We start from the raw sequence: 12451 nt of genomic DNA, 5'->3' as shown, positions 1-12451 counted from the left end.
AGGGAATGTATGGGAGGCAACGATGATGATGAAACTCACAGAATTTATTAAAGGTTGCTTGAAGATTTTGGACCTCATTTTCCATCATCTCAGCTTAGCCTCCATGTGCACGTGCATAACTTTATATCTTCATGTAGCAGAGTGTCATGATTCTCCTGTGGGCCCAGCTCTCTTAACATGTGTTGCAATGCTGCAGGTTAATTACAGATGGCTCATTGTGGCAGGTGTGGCTCATTAGACTCCATCCTGAACATACAGGATATGGGTGCAGCTCTCTGTACCTAGACTATTGGTTGCTCTCTTATACAATAGAAAATATAGAGGAGGCTCATGTTTTTTGTAAAGGTATTGGTCGGGGACTGAAGAACTCGCATCACCACCTCCTTCCCAGAAAGCCTGAATTAAATCCTCTGAATACAAACACTTCATTGAGGAGTCTACGGATATGTCTATGCCACAGTTGGGAGCAAGCCTTCCAGCTCGGGTAGACTGACTGATGCTAGTGGAGCTCAAGCTAACATGCTAAAAATAGAAGAATGGTTGTTGCAGCTCTGTCAGAGACTCGGACTAGCCACCCACACTCAGACCCAGAGGTGAGCTTGAGAGTTTGAGCTGCCATAAGAACATAACATAAGAACAGCCATTCTGGGTCAGACCAAAGGTCCATCAAGCCCAGTATCCTGTCCTCTGACAGTGGCCCCAAGGGAATGAACAGACAGGTTATCATCAAGTGATCCATGCCCTGTCCCCCAATCCTAGCTTCTGGCAAACAGAGGCTAGGGACACCATTCCCACCCATCCTGGCTAATAGCCATTGATGGACCTATCTTCCATGAATCTAGCTCCCTTCTGAACTCCATTATAGTATTGGCCTTCACAACACCCTCTGGCAAGGAGTTCCAGAGGTTGACAGTGCGTTGTGTGAAAAAATACATTCTTGTGTTTGTTTTAAACCTGCTACCTATTAATTTCATTTGGTGACCCCTTGTTCTTGTATTATAAGAAGGAGTGAATAACACTTTCTTATTTACTTTCTCTATACCACTCATGATTTTATAGACTTCTATCATAACCCCCCTTAGTCGCCTCTTTTCCAAGCTGAAAAGTCCCAGTCTTATTAATCTCTCCTCATACGGAAGCCATTCTATACCCCTAATCATTTTTGTTGCCCTTTTCTGAACCTTTTCCAATTCCTATATATCTTTTTTGAGATGGGGCGACCACATCTGCACACAGTATTCAAGGTGAGGGTGTAGCATAGATTTATATAGAGGCAATATAATATTTTCTGTCTTATTATCTATCCCTTTCTTGATGATTCCCAACATTCCAAGATGTAAGGTCCACAGTGCTATTTTTTACCTCGAGTCCCACTTGTGCCAACCTGTCTACCAGGGCTGGTAGGCTCGCTCTCAGCTGCACTGTGGACATACACTAGGAGGCCCAGATGCCTGTGGGATTTGTATCATGCTTATTAACAAATGAAACATAAGGATGAGTTAGCTCTTTCCCCCCCCCCTTCCCCGCCCCCCCCCCCCCCCCGCTTCTCATTTTTATACTTTCTTGCCCTTTTTCCAGTGAGGGGGGAAAACAAAAGAGTGAGGTCTATTCCAAGTGAAATTTTTCAAAAAATGTTATTAGGAAATTTTAATGTTTCAACAGTGTTTGAATCCTTCCAAATATTGGGGGGGAGATGGGGGAGGGGTTGTTTGTTTTGTTTTTGCAAGCTGAACTCTTTTGGCTAACTCTAACCAGTGCATCCTGCTAGTTTGGGTGGAAAGCCACAGTTGTTGCTGCTTTTCTGGTATGGCTCATCCTCCCATCTCCACTATTATTATTTTTTGTTGTTGTTCCTTATAGGGCCCATAATGTGCTAGACATGCTCTACAGTCCAAAGGAAGTCACAGTCCAATCCCCAGAGATCTTAAACTCTTTAAATAATATAATATCTAGCACTTATATAGCACTTTTCATCACTAGCTCTCAAAGTACTTTTCAAACGGAGATTACATAAGGGGAAACTGAGGCACAGAGAGAAAATGACTTTTCTAAGGTCACCCAGTAAGCCAGTAACAGAGCTAGGAATAAAATCCAGGTCTCTTAGGTCCCAGTTCAGTGCCAGTTTTTATCCCATGGTAAAAACACTTCTTTTTTTTGTCAGTGAAGACAAAGCTCCAGAGGTACTGCTCCCTCCATATCCAGGCTTGGAAAATACCTATCGGATGGTCCTGTGGGAAGAATACAGGGGAGAGAAGAAAACTACAACTTACTCTAAGAACAGGGCTGCAGTTCCACTGGCATCAATAGCTGTTTGAGCTGAGCGATCACTTCAGGATTGAACCTGCAACACATAATAAAAATGAATAACATTTGTCAGTTACATACAATAATAACAAAGAAGTGACTTACTTCATCCAGCACTGCTACCCTGTAATGATGGTGCTCACCATAATAAATGCCAGGATTCTGAAACCAGAGACAGGCACAGAGGTGCATTATTGCTATAGTCCGCCAGGGCATTTCGAGAAACATAAGGAGACACATATGAATCCTCTCTCAGAACAGACCCAATTATTAGAACAAATCATTGGATCTTCATATTGTAAATGAGATGTATCTAGATACATAAAATATCTTAAATAACATCACAAACAAACCTGACATTCCACTATGGAGACAAAGTGTAAATTTTTGTTGCTCTTGTAATTGAATAGAAAAATGTCATTTTATGTACTAAATCACACCAAAATATGATTCAAGACCTACTGTGTTCTTCTGGCAATTTTCCAAGCACCTGCACCTGCTCTGTGTCAGAAACTGTGCAATATGGTAGGTGCTTATGGTAGTGCCTATGTTACTCTAATACAGCAACATGTGCAGGGACTGCTGTGTCCACAGCCATGACACAAATATTTCCCCCCAAAATGGTTTGCAATACAAATAGAGAATTTGGTCCACAGAATGTTTACTTTTTTTTCTTCAAAATCTGCTAGAAATTTGAAGGAAAATACATATCCCACAGTTGATAAAATATACTATGGAACAAAATAGTCTCTTTAATTTGTTATTTACTCTTTTAGATTTTATACTATTAGAGAGAGAGAAAACCCTCTTCCTTAATAATAAAGGCCTCAGCCCTACATCCCTGAGGTGTGAATCAAGCATGCAAACAATTATTTGTATTACTTGCCTATTTAAACAGTGCAACAGAAGTTAAAAATAATGAATTCATATGTGTAATATCAGAGTTAACTATGATACTTGACAGCTATTTCATAAAATATCACAAAGTCATATGTGAAGTACATGTACACTATGTTGCTGTAAACATCAGTTGGCATGCCTGACATTTCTTGATGGTCTGAATTCAGTTTTATATTTCAAAGGCTATGTTCAAATAAAAGTATGCATGGCATACTTACTAAATTATGCATCAGTTTGCAACAATTGTTATTTCTAGCAATGTAATAGTCTGAACAGAAAGCTTTGAAATAACTGTCCACTTCTCTTTGGCACACACCAATTACCAGAATTCAGACTTATCTGACAACAGCTGTAGTGATATATTCTAAAAGAAAACAGTTTCAAAATGCTACTTTAGAAAACAAATCTATCCTGGTTATAACTAGATGTTAGCATGTGATCATGGAAAACAACATCAACTTCTGGTTTCAGCACAACAGTCTTCTCCCCAAGACTTGCTCAAACTCTTCATCTGTCAGAGAGATGTTGAATTAACTTGAATAAACTGATTTGTATTTGGAAATTAAGTTATTGGTACTTGATTTTGAGGGTCCATTACTCATGCTTGACAACACTACTGTTTCCTAGGGGCCCAAAACAGCAAAAGCAAAAACAAATCACCACAGCTGACTTGGCACAATCAAAGCAGAATTTTTCAAAGTTTCCCACTATAGAAGCCACATAACTTTTCTGAAATCGGCCCAACAGGATTTTGACTGATAGGTGCCAAAACAAACTCATATTCTTGTAAAGGTTGTGCAGTGTGTGCATAGGTGCTAGAACTAGGGGTGCTGCCACGCCCCCAGGCTTGAAGTAGTAATAACATCCCAAACACATGGTTTCCGCCTTCAGCATCCCCACTATAAAAATTGTTCCAGCACCACTGTCTCTATGTGTATATATACATACACATGCGCGCACATAGTTGTGTGGCACAGACATCTTATTGACATGAGTCTGGAATGAGCACAATACTCATATGTGGTGAAGCCATGAGTGAGTTATGCAGGTCATCTCAAATGAGCATCCATAAAAGCCTCTATACCGCACTAGAGTATCACTACAGTATTGGTATGTGCTACATATCGCAGAAAATAACTTTTTTAGGAATGTTATAGAAAGTTTTAACAATTTTTATTGGGACTATTTTGTTATTCCTCCACTGGTAGAGTGACATGCCTTGTATACTGATTTTTAGAAGTGCTGAGCAACCAGAATGCCAAGTGAAGTCAACAGCAGCTGTGGGGCATCAACTTCTCTAAAATAACAGGCCCCTAGGTAGCATGAGTCCAACAGTATGGAAATTAAGGGAGAGAAAAAAATAACACGAATCCATTTAAAACGTGACCCAAAATAGCTTTCTGGACATAAAAATGTCATAGCTTTGAAGTCCAATATCTTGAGACATTCCAGACCTAGAAGCAAGTGCTATGTCTCCCATTTATAAGCTGTGAATTTCCACAATTCCAGTGGTACAAAGCTTCAGTATCTAATCCTGCTATTACACCCAGGACACGTCACTGGTGAAGGACTGAATATTGCCTATCTTGCATTTCAGACCAGTGACATTTCAGAGGGGCAATTCCATATTTCAGGGGGGAAGAGCAAACATGTTTCTATCAGATTTTGATTTAAACAGCAGCTGTTAGAAGCTTTTCAAAAGGCTGGAATGCTAGAAGTAGTGCCAAAGGAGATGCACTGGTAGAGAAAGGGATGAGGAGGTGGTCAAAGGTGCATGATAAAATCATTTTAAAACATGGTTCTACAATTTATCACATGGGCATCTCCTCCCCTTTACACAAGATATAACTCCATGAGAGGTAGGAGAGGAGGTGCCATTAGAGTCTGTCCTTGGTGGTGGCTTAAAGCTGATGAGCCAACTGGAGGAAGGAGGGCACTGCCTGTGTAGGCTCTGCTCATTTCCTTCTGTCTTGAGCCAGAGAGAGCAAGTTGTCAGTGCATTCTGTTAATCAGCACCAGGTCTGCTGGCTTGGATTGTGTCAGATTCCTGCAGCCCATTCCAGAGACTGATCAACCAATAAAATGTCCTATTTCCTGATGGCCCAAACTGAGCCTGGTTTTTGTTATCGACTTTGTAGGCAGTTTCTTAAGAAAGCAGTGTGGCTACTTAGTCTTAAAAGTCCTGACCAAACAGGCTGAAATAAGAACATATTGTTTCTAAGCAGGTCTTGTATTTGTCCATAGTAACACTTAAAACTACCCTGGACTATCCAGTTTCAATGGGTTTGCATGTGGCACTTGGCAATAGAGAGAAAGGAAAATATACAGTTTGCATCTACTGGGGATAACAGGTGAGCCAACCCTGAGCTTCTTAAGAGGCTTGTCTAGCCTCCACTACTCCACCCTCTGCATCATTCTAGGAAGTAGAAGTGGACATTGACTCAGTAAAGCATCTGCAGCCATGGACAGAGGGTAACATGAGTAACAGAGCTAGGCAGCTACTGCATGCTCAAAAGTAAGTAGCCAGCAACAAGCAAGAACTAGGAGGACCTGGAGAGAGTGGCAGTGGAAGGAAGAAGAAGCAAGAGATGAGATCCCTCAGCTTAAAACCCAACAAGGACGAGTGCACGTACCTTTACGGTATGAGTGGTTAAGAGGGCTCACAGAGACTTGCTGTCTTGCCAGACAAGTACATTCCAGCTCTTAGTATTGAAAGAGAACCAAATATAAACATCACATTGATAAAATGCACTATGCTAGGTTAAATGAGCAATTCTGGGAGTGTATTCAATTAATGTTTTTACATTCCCTTGTTTCTCCTGTTCTCATTTTAACAAGGCTTGATATTGAGAAACTGTAGCACATGCATATGGCTGGTCATGATTAGTCTAGAAAAATGCATCTTGATCACAAAGCCCTGTGTCCTAATTAACTTGCCCATCTGAAAAGAAGAATAATGGTTCTGCTGATATGAGGACTAACTTGTTATAAACATAAAATGGCACCACTTACATTTCTTGTGGTCTGAGTTCACCATGTTTTATTTCAAAGAATATGAATGGAGACAGTTTTACAGATGCTTTTCAAGTGTCTTCTTACTTGAAATAACTTTAATAGTAGAAACAATATTTCTATGACAAAGTGATCTGAATAGTTACTGGTACAGAAATGCGATTACTAAAGTTGTTCAACAGCACCTTTTAAGCTATAAGCATAAATGTACTGTAACACGATGCTTGGAATTCTGTTATTTAAAGATAATTGGTGGAAATAGAAACATCAGTCATCTAAATTCACATAATATCATACGCGAAAGAAAAAGCAACAATGTTTACCCTATTGCTTAGGCGTGGGTTTGTTTATTTGCAATCAAATCATAATTTATACTGGCTTCTCACATATTGATATGTTGAGGAAATAAACAGCAAATATAATTTCCAATCCATCTGTTAGAAAGACAATAGTCAGAGGTTTTTTTGACAGGTTTAAAACGTTATGTTTTGCAGAAGTGCATTTTCCTGTTCAAAACTAACAAATGGAGCACCAGAGTTTCTGTTATGTTCAGCATTCTCTCAGCACAGGGAGGGGAAGGGCATTACTCTGTTATGTTTCCCTCATTCTCTGCCACACAACTGGCTCTGGCAGAGGTTAGAGCAGCCTGGGGATCGTTGTAATTTGTGCCCACTGGGCCAGCTACTGTCTCTAAAGGACAGTCCACCATCTGAGCAGTCAGACCACCAAACACTCCGGCCACTCCTCCTACTTATCTCTGACACAGTATTAGGGCTGTGGAGAGAATGGAGTAGGAGCCAGTTACCCTGGGACAATGTCTCCTGGGGATGCCCACATGCTCCATCCCTAACAAGGAGCCTAGAAACAGATTGTTCCCTTTCCACTACATAAGTATTCCAAAGAGAATATGGCCCATAAGGCCTATCAGGTTATATTAATGCTAGGATTGGCAAATTTCTACTCACACAAATTCTACCCTTGCCCTGACCCCTGCTCCACCTCTGAGGCCACGCCCATTCTCTGAGGCCACACCCCCACTCACTCCATCCCCCTCCCTCTGTTGCTCGTTCTCCCCACCCTCAATCACTCACTCATTTTCACCAAGCTGGCTCAGGAGGGAGGGATACAGGAGGGGGTGAGGGCTCTGGCGGGGGTGCCGGCTCTGGGGTAGGGCCGGGGATGAGGGGTTTGGGGTGCAGGAGGGGGCTCTGGGCTGGGACCAAGGGGGTTGGAGGGCAACAGGGGGGATCAGGGCTGGGGCAGGGGGTTGTGGCGCAGGGGGTGGGTGAGGGTTCTGGCTGGGGGTGCGGGCTCTGGGGTGGGGCAAGGGTTGAGAGGTTTGGGGTTCAGGAAGGTGCTCTGGGCTGGGACTGAGGGGTTTGGAGGGCAGGAAGGGGATCATGGCTGGGGCAGGAGGTTGGGGCAGGGAAGGGGGTGAGAGGTGCAGGCTCCTGGTGGCACTTACCTCAGGAGCTTCCGGAAGCAGTGGCATGTCCCCCTTTCTGGCTCCTAGGCAGAGGCGTGGTCAAGTGGCTCTGCACACTGCCCTGTCCACATGTGCCGCCCTGCAGCTCCCATTGGCCATGCTTCCTGGCTAATGAGAGCTGCGGATTTGGCGCACAGAGGCCCCTGGCTACCCCTGTGCCTAGGGTCTGCAGGGACATGTCACTGCTTTTGGGAGCCGCATGGAGCCACGGCAGGCAGGGAGCCTGCCTTAGCCCTGCTGCGCCGCCAACTGGACTTTTAACGGCCTGGTCAGCAGTACTGACCAGAGCCGACAGGGTCGCTTTTCGACTGGGTGTTCCGGTCAAAAACTGGACATCTAGCAACCCTAATTAATTGTATGGTCTAACAGTATGCAAGGCATTTTACAGATATACAGGGGAACAAGGGTTCTGCCCTAAATATTTTATCTACATAGGCACAAAAGGAACAATATTTATATAAGTTTCATTTCTGAAAGTTGATTAAACAATGACTGCTGGATGCTATCTAACACATCTGCTACTGGGCTATAATATTACCATGACTTCACAAAACAATAAGCAATAATTTTTTCAAAAGTAAAGAGGCCTGACTGACTCCTATGTTACTCCAATTTTACACCAATGGTCTCTCCATATTTAAACCAGAATAAAAATGAAGTGACACAATGGTGAATCAGACTCACTGTGTCTAAACTAGTCACATTTGCCTGGCATTCAGTCATCTCCATATATTATTCATCTCACAGCAATAATGCAGTTGTCTGTTTGCTTTTTTAAAAAAAAGCAACTGACATAAGTATACATGGAAAAGCGCTTGTTCACCTATAATTTCTTACCAATAGATGTTATGTTCACATAGCTACCCAGAATTTAATGAATTCTGTTAATGTCACAAACTGGCACATTAATCAAGCTTGAGGTGAAGGAAGAATAGCCACACTACGGATAATGAAAGCTTGAAACTCTTACCTTAGTAAGGGCTTAGCTACTAGGACAGTGGGCCCTATAGAAAACAGAGAGCTAGGCAGACATAAAAACATAGGGCATTTATCACGATACCTTTACACTATTCAAATCAAACTCACATGGACCGTTATTACCAGTAATAATACTATATTGCATATATGTCAATTCAGCTTCCACACCAACATCCTATCCAGCCTGCCCTTAACTGCTACCGCTGTATGAATAACAGATTTTTTTCAGTTTGCTGGCAATTAAAAAAATCAGAAATAAAATTTGTTTGAGGTCAAATGAAATGTTTCATTTTGATTTTGAGCAATTTTTAAACTTTTTAAAAAATAAAACTGATGGAATTTCAAAGCAATAAGCCATTTCAAAATGAAAAATCCAAACGTTTTGTTTCAAAAATAAAATGTTTTGATTTTTTTAGTGTTTTTGATTTTTCAACTGAAACAATTCAGTGAATTCAACATGAATTCACACAATGTTTCTGTTGGCCCAAAACTGCATTTTTTCACCAGAAAATTTTTGGTCAAAAAACTTCACCCAGCTCTACTTACCTCCTCATTTTGCTGTTCAGCCCTGAATCAGTTCTCTCACTTAGTATGATGGCCATTCATTTGGCCTTGTCTTCACTAAACACTGCTCTCTCTGGGTATGTCTACACTGCACTTAGACACCTGTGGGTTGGGCTTGTGGGGCTCGGGCTAAGAGACTGCATAATTGCAGGGTAGACATTCGAAACCAGGCTCCAGCCTGATCTGTGGGACTCTCCCACCTCACCGGGTCCTGCAGCCCGGGTTCCAGCCTGAGCTCAAAAGTTTACACTGCAATTAAACATCCCCTAAGCCCAAGCCTCACGAACCGGAGTCAGCTGGTACAGGCCAGCCATGGGCTTTTAATTGCCGTTTAGACATAACCGATGTGACCACTGTTAAGAGCTGATGTAACAGCCACTACCTCACCTGCTTCAGGCTTTGCTCACATACAACCCACCACCCAACCTTTCTATGGTCTCCACTCCATCAATGGCGTCAGCTTTTCTGCCATTATTAGCCTCCCCACTGTCATCTCCTCTATAGATTCAATTGAAAATTCATTCCATTCCACTCTCTCTGCCACCAGGGGCGGCTCCAGGCACCAGCACGCCAAGCGCATGTCTGGGGTGGCAAGCCACCTGGGGCGCTCTTCCGATCGCCGTGAGGGCGGCAGGCAGGCTGACTTCGGCGGCATGCCTACGGAGGGTCCGCTGGTCCTGCAGCTTCAGCGGACCTCCCGCAGGCGTGCCGCTGAATCCGCGGGACTGGGGACCTCCTGCAGGCAAGCCGCCTAAGGCAGCCTGCCTGCCGTGCTTGGGGCGGCAAAATACCTAAAGCCACCCCTGTCAGCCACCTTGGACTCCTATTTCCCTTGTTTCCCCCATAAAGTCTGTTCCAAGAACCCTAAACTCTGCTTACCTCAATATCTGCTTCTCGCACACCTGTTAATGTGAAGCTGAACACCTTCGGAGAAAACCTCATGGACACATGGATTTTACTATAAATGTGTTCCCCTCCAGTTATATTATTTTTCTGATCAAGCATCGCTATTCTCATTGACACCCACATTCACAGCCATCTATTCCCCACCTTTGACTCTGTTTTAAAACCTACCCCCCACCACCACCCTTTTTCTGTCACAACAAGGTTCTTTACCTGTTTTCTTCTTCTAATCCCTCCACTTTCTCCAGTGACTATATTACCCCCACTACCTCTGGATATCACTTGTCCTCACTCTCATCCCTTACTTTTCCATAAATATTGTGGTGATTTTTTTTTTACATTCACCCTCCTGCATGGAATGCACTCCCTGAAGTAATCCATAAAGCCACTACCCTCTCCTTCAAGTCACTCTTCAAAACCCACTTCTGCTGTGAACCCTACCAGAAGGAAGTCAACCAACAATGACTAGCTTGAACATCAGCTGGGCATAGCTGAAATTTTTAATATAAAAAAAAATCAAATAACTTGAACTAGTGAAGATGTACATAGTAAGCTATATAACTGTGTGATCTCTTTACTTTTTACCCTCATCCTAACATCCCCTTCTTTTGGTTTATTATTTTCACTTGTTCTCTTTTGTTTCCAGGTATACTGTGAGTTCTTTGGGCCAGGAACCATGAATTTCTGTGGGTTTATACAGTGCCTAGAACAATGAGAGGTGTGGGGAGAGAATACTCACTGGGGTCTCTTGGTGCTACCCAAATATGAATAATAATGCAAATAACAATAAAAATATAACTGGGGCCTGGCTCATCAACATAAATCCACTCCAACACTGGAATGTAGCCACTCTGAGGTAGATAGAAATACACATTTTACCAGCAGCTCTACAAAATAATTTGGTAAAGAAAAGTAATGTATCCAGTGGAATCCATAAGAGAAATTTTAGACGGGCATGACATAATTGCCTGTAGTGGAATTTGGACAAGAGAATACTGGGGCTAACATTACAAAATTGCTTTGGAATCTTAAATAAATATAATCAGTCAGAAAGACCTCAGATTTATATCCCATCTTAAAGGTGGATCACCAGCACTGGAAATTCAGCTGTTGCAGAATTTAAACCATCTGAATTGCACAGAGTTGTTGACTTAGTGAAGGCAATAAAAAAAACATTATATGGGTGATTTTTCACTTCCCTTTATGTCAATATCAAATACCAGCATTGTTAAAATTCAGAAATATGCCACTTTTTATCTCTCTAACAAAAAAAGTGCTGACCCAACCAGGAAGATCAGTAATTGAAATAGTTGTCAATAGCAGGAAGTCTCCCAGATTCAGGCTCTAAGCAATGAATAGTAAATTTCACCCAGATTTCTGATGCCTTAAAATGTCTGAACTAGCCCTCATCTTTATGAGCAGAGAGCTAAAGAACATTTCTTGACTGCTGAAGAGAACTTACCTACCATGCTGACTAAACTGAATCTTTCAATACATTTTAAAAAAAATTTTTAAATGTCTTGTAATCCTAAACTATCACAAAGTTCCCTTGTTTCCTTTCTCAGAGACTCTTGGACAGTTACTGATTTTTTAAAGAATTTATTATATATGCCTTTGGTTATTTTTATTCAATTTATTCTTCTCAAATAATGAATTAAAGTACATAAACAGGCTACAGCTGTTTAGGTTTCTAAATTCTGATACCTCCCCCATACAGGGCCACAACCTCCTTTCTCTTTGTCTTTGACTTTTCTGTAGACTGAAATCCAATACTTTTGTCTGCATCTGCTGCTAAAAGCCTTTTTTCTGCAGCCATGCCCCAGTTCCCTTGTGGCTCATTAAGCACATTTACATTTGGCTCTTAAAATCCTAAACAGCCCATTTCACGCCAAGCAATAGTGTACTCATGAAAGAAGCACTCTACTTATGGCTTGTGTGATGACAGCAAGAACTTCTTTGACTCTTAGCCCTGGTCTACACTACAGAGTTAGGATGACATAAAACAGCTTACATTGACCTAACTCTGTAAGTGTCTACACTACAATGTCGTTCCTGCCGATGTAAGTCATCCACTACACTGACTTAATAACTCCACCTCCATGAGAGGTGTAGCGGTTAAGTTGATATAGTTGACGCTGTGTCCGCATAACCACTGTCTTGCTTATATCACCTGTTGCCACCCGGACTGCCTGGCTGATATCCGGAGCCCTGCCTGGGCTGGCAGATGGAGCCCTGCCGGGCTGACAGCTGGAGCCCCGCCACCCGGGACTGACAGTTGGAACCCCACTGCCCAGGGATGACAGC

At 42.3% G+C, this 12451-nt stretch overlaps 1 long non-coding RNA gene across 3 annotated transcripts in view; it reads right to left on the bottom strand.

Moving 5' to 3' along the window:
- The window catches only part of LOC120375203, a 55609-nt gene that overhangs the window by 26242 nt on the left and 16916 nt on the right, over positions 1-12451 (bottom strand). For 2 of the 3 annotated variants that reach the window (XR_005586507.1, XR_005586508.1), the window contains exons 2-3: positions 2271-2341; positions 40-190 (exon numbers count right to left, since the gene is read on the bottom strand). This is a non-coding gene — a long non-coding RNA (uncharacterized LOC120375203). Of the gene's footprint in view, positions 1-39; positions 191-2270; positions 2342-2409; positions 2467-5837; positions 5851-12451 lie in introns of those variants that run through there. The other variant, XR_005586509.1, reaches the window with a different exon arrangement.

The sequence above is a fragment of the Mauremys reevesii genome, linkage group 11 (assembly GCF_016161935.1).
Source record: "Mauremys reevesii isolate NIE-2019 linkage group 11, ASM1616193v1, whole genome shotgun sequence".
In the NCBI taxonomy this organism is placed as follows: domain Eukaryota; kingdom Metazoa; phylum Chordata; order Testudines; family Geoemydidae; genus Mauremys; species Mauremys reevesii.
This window is presented reverse-complemented; position numbering and strand designations above follow the sequence as displayed.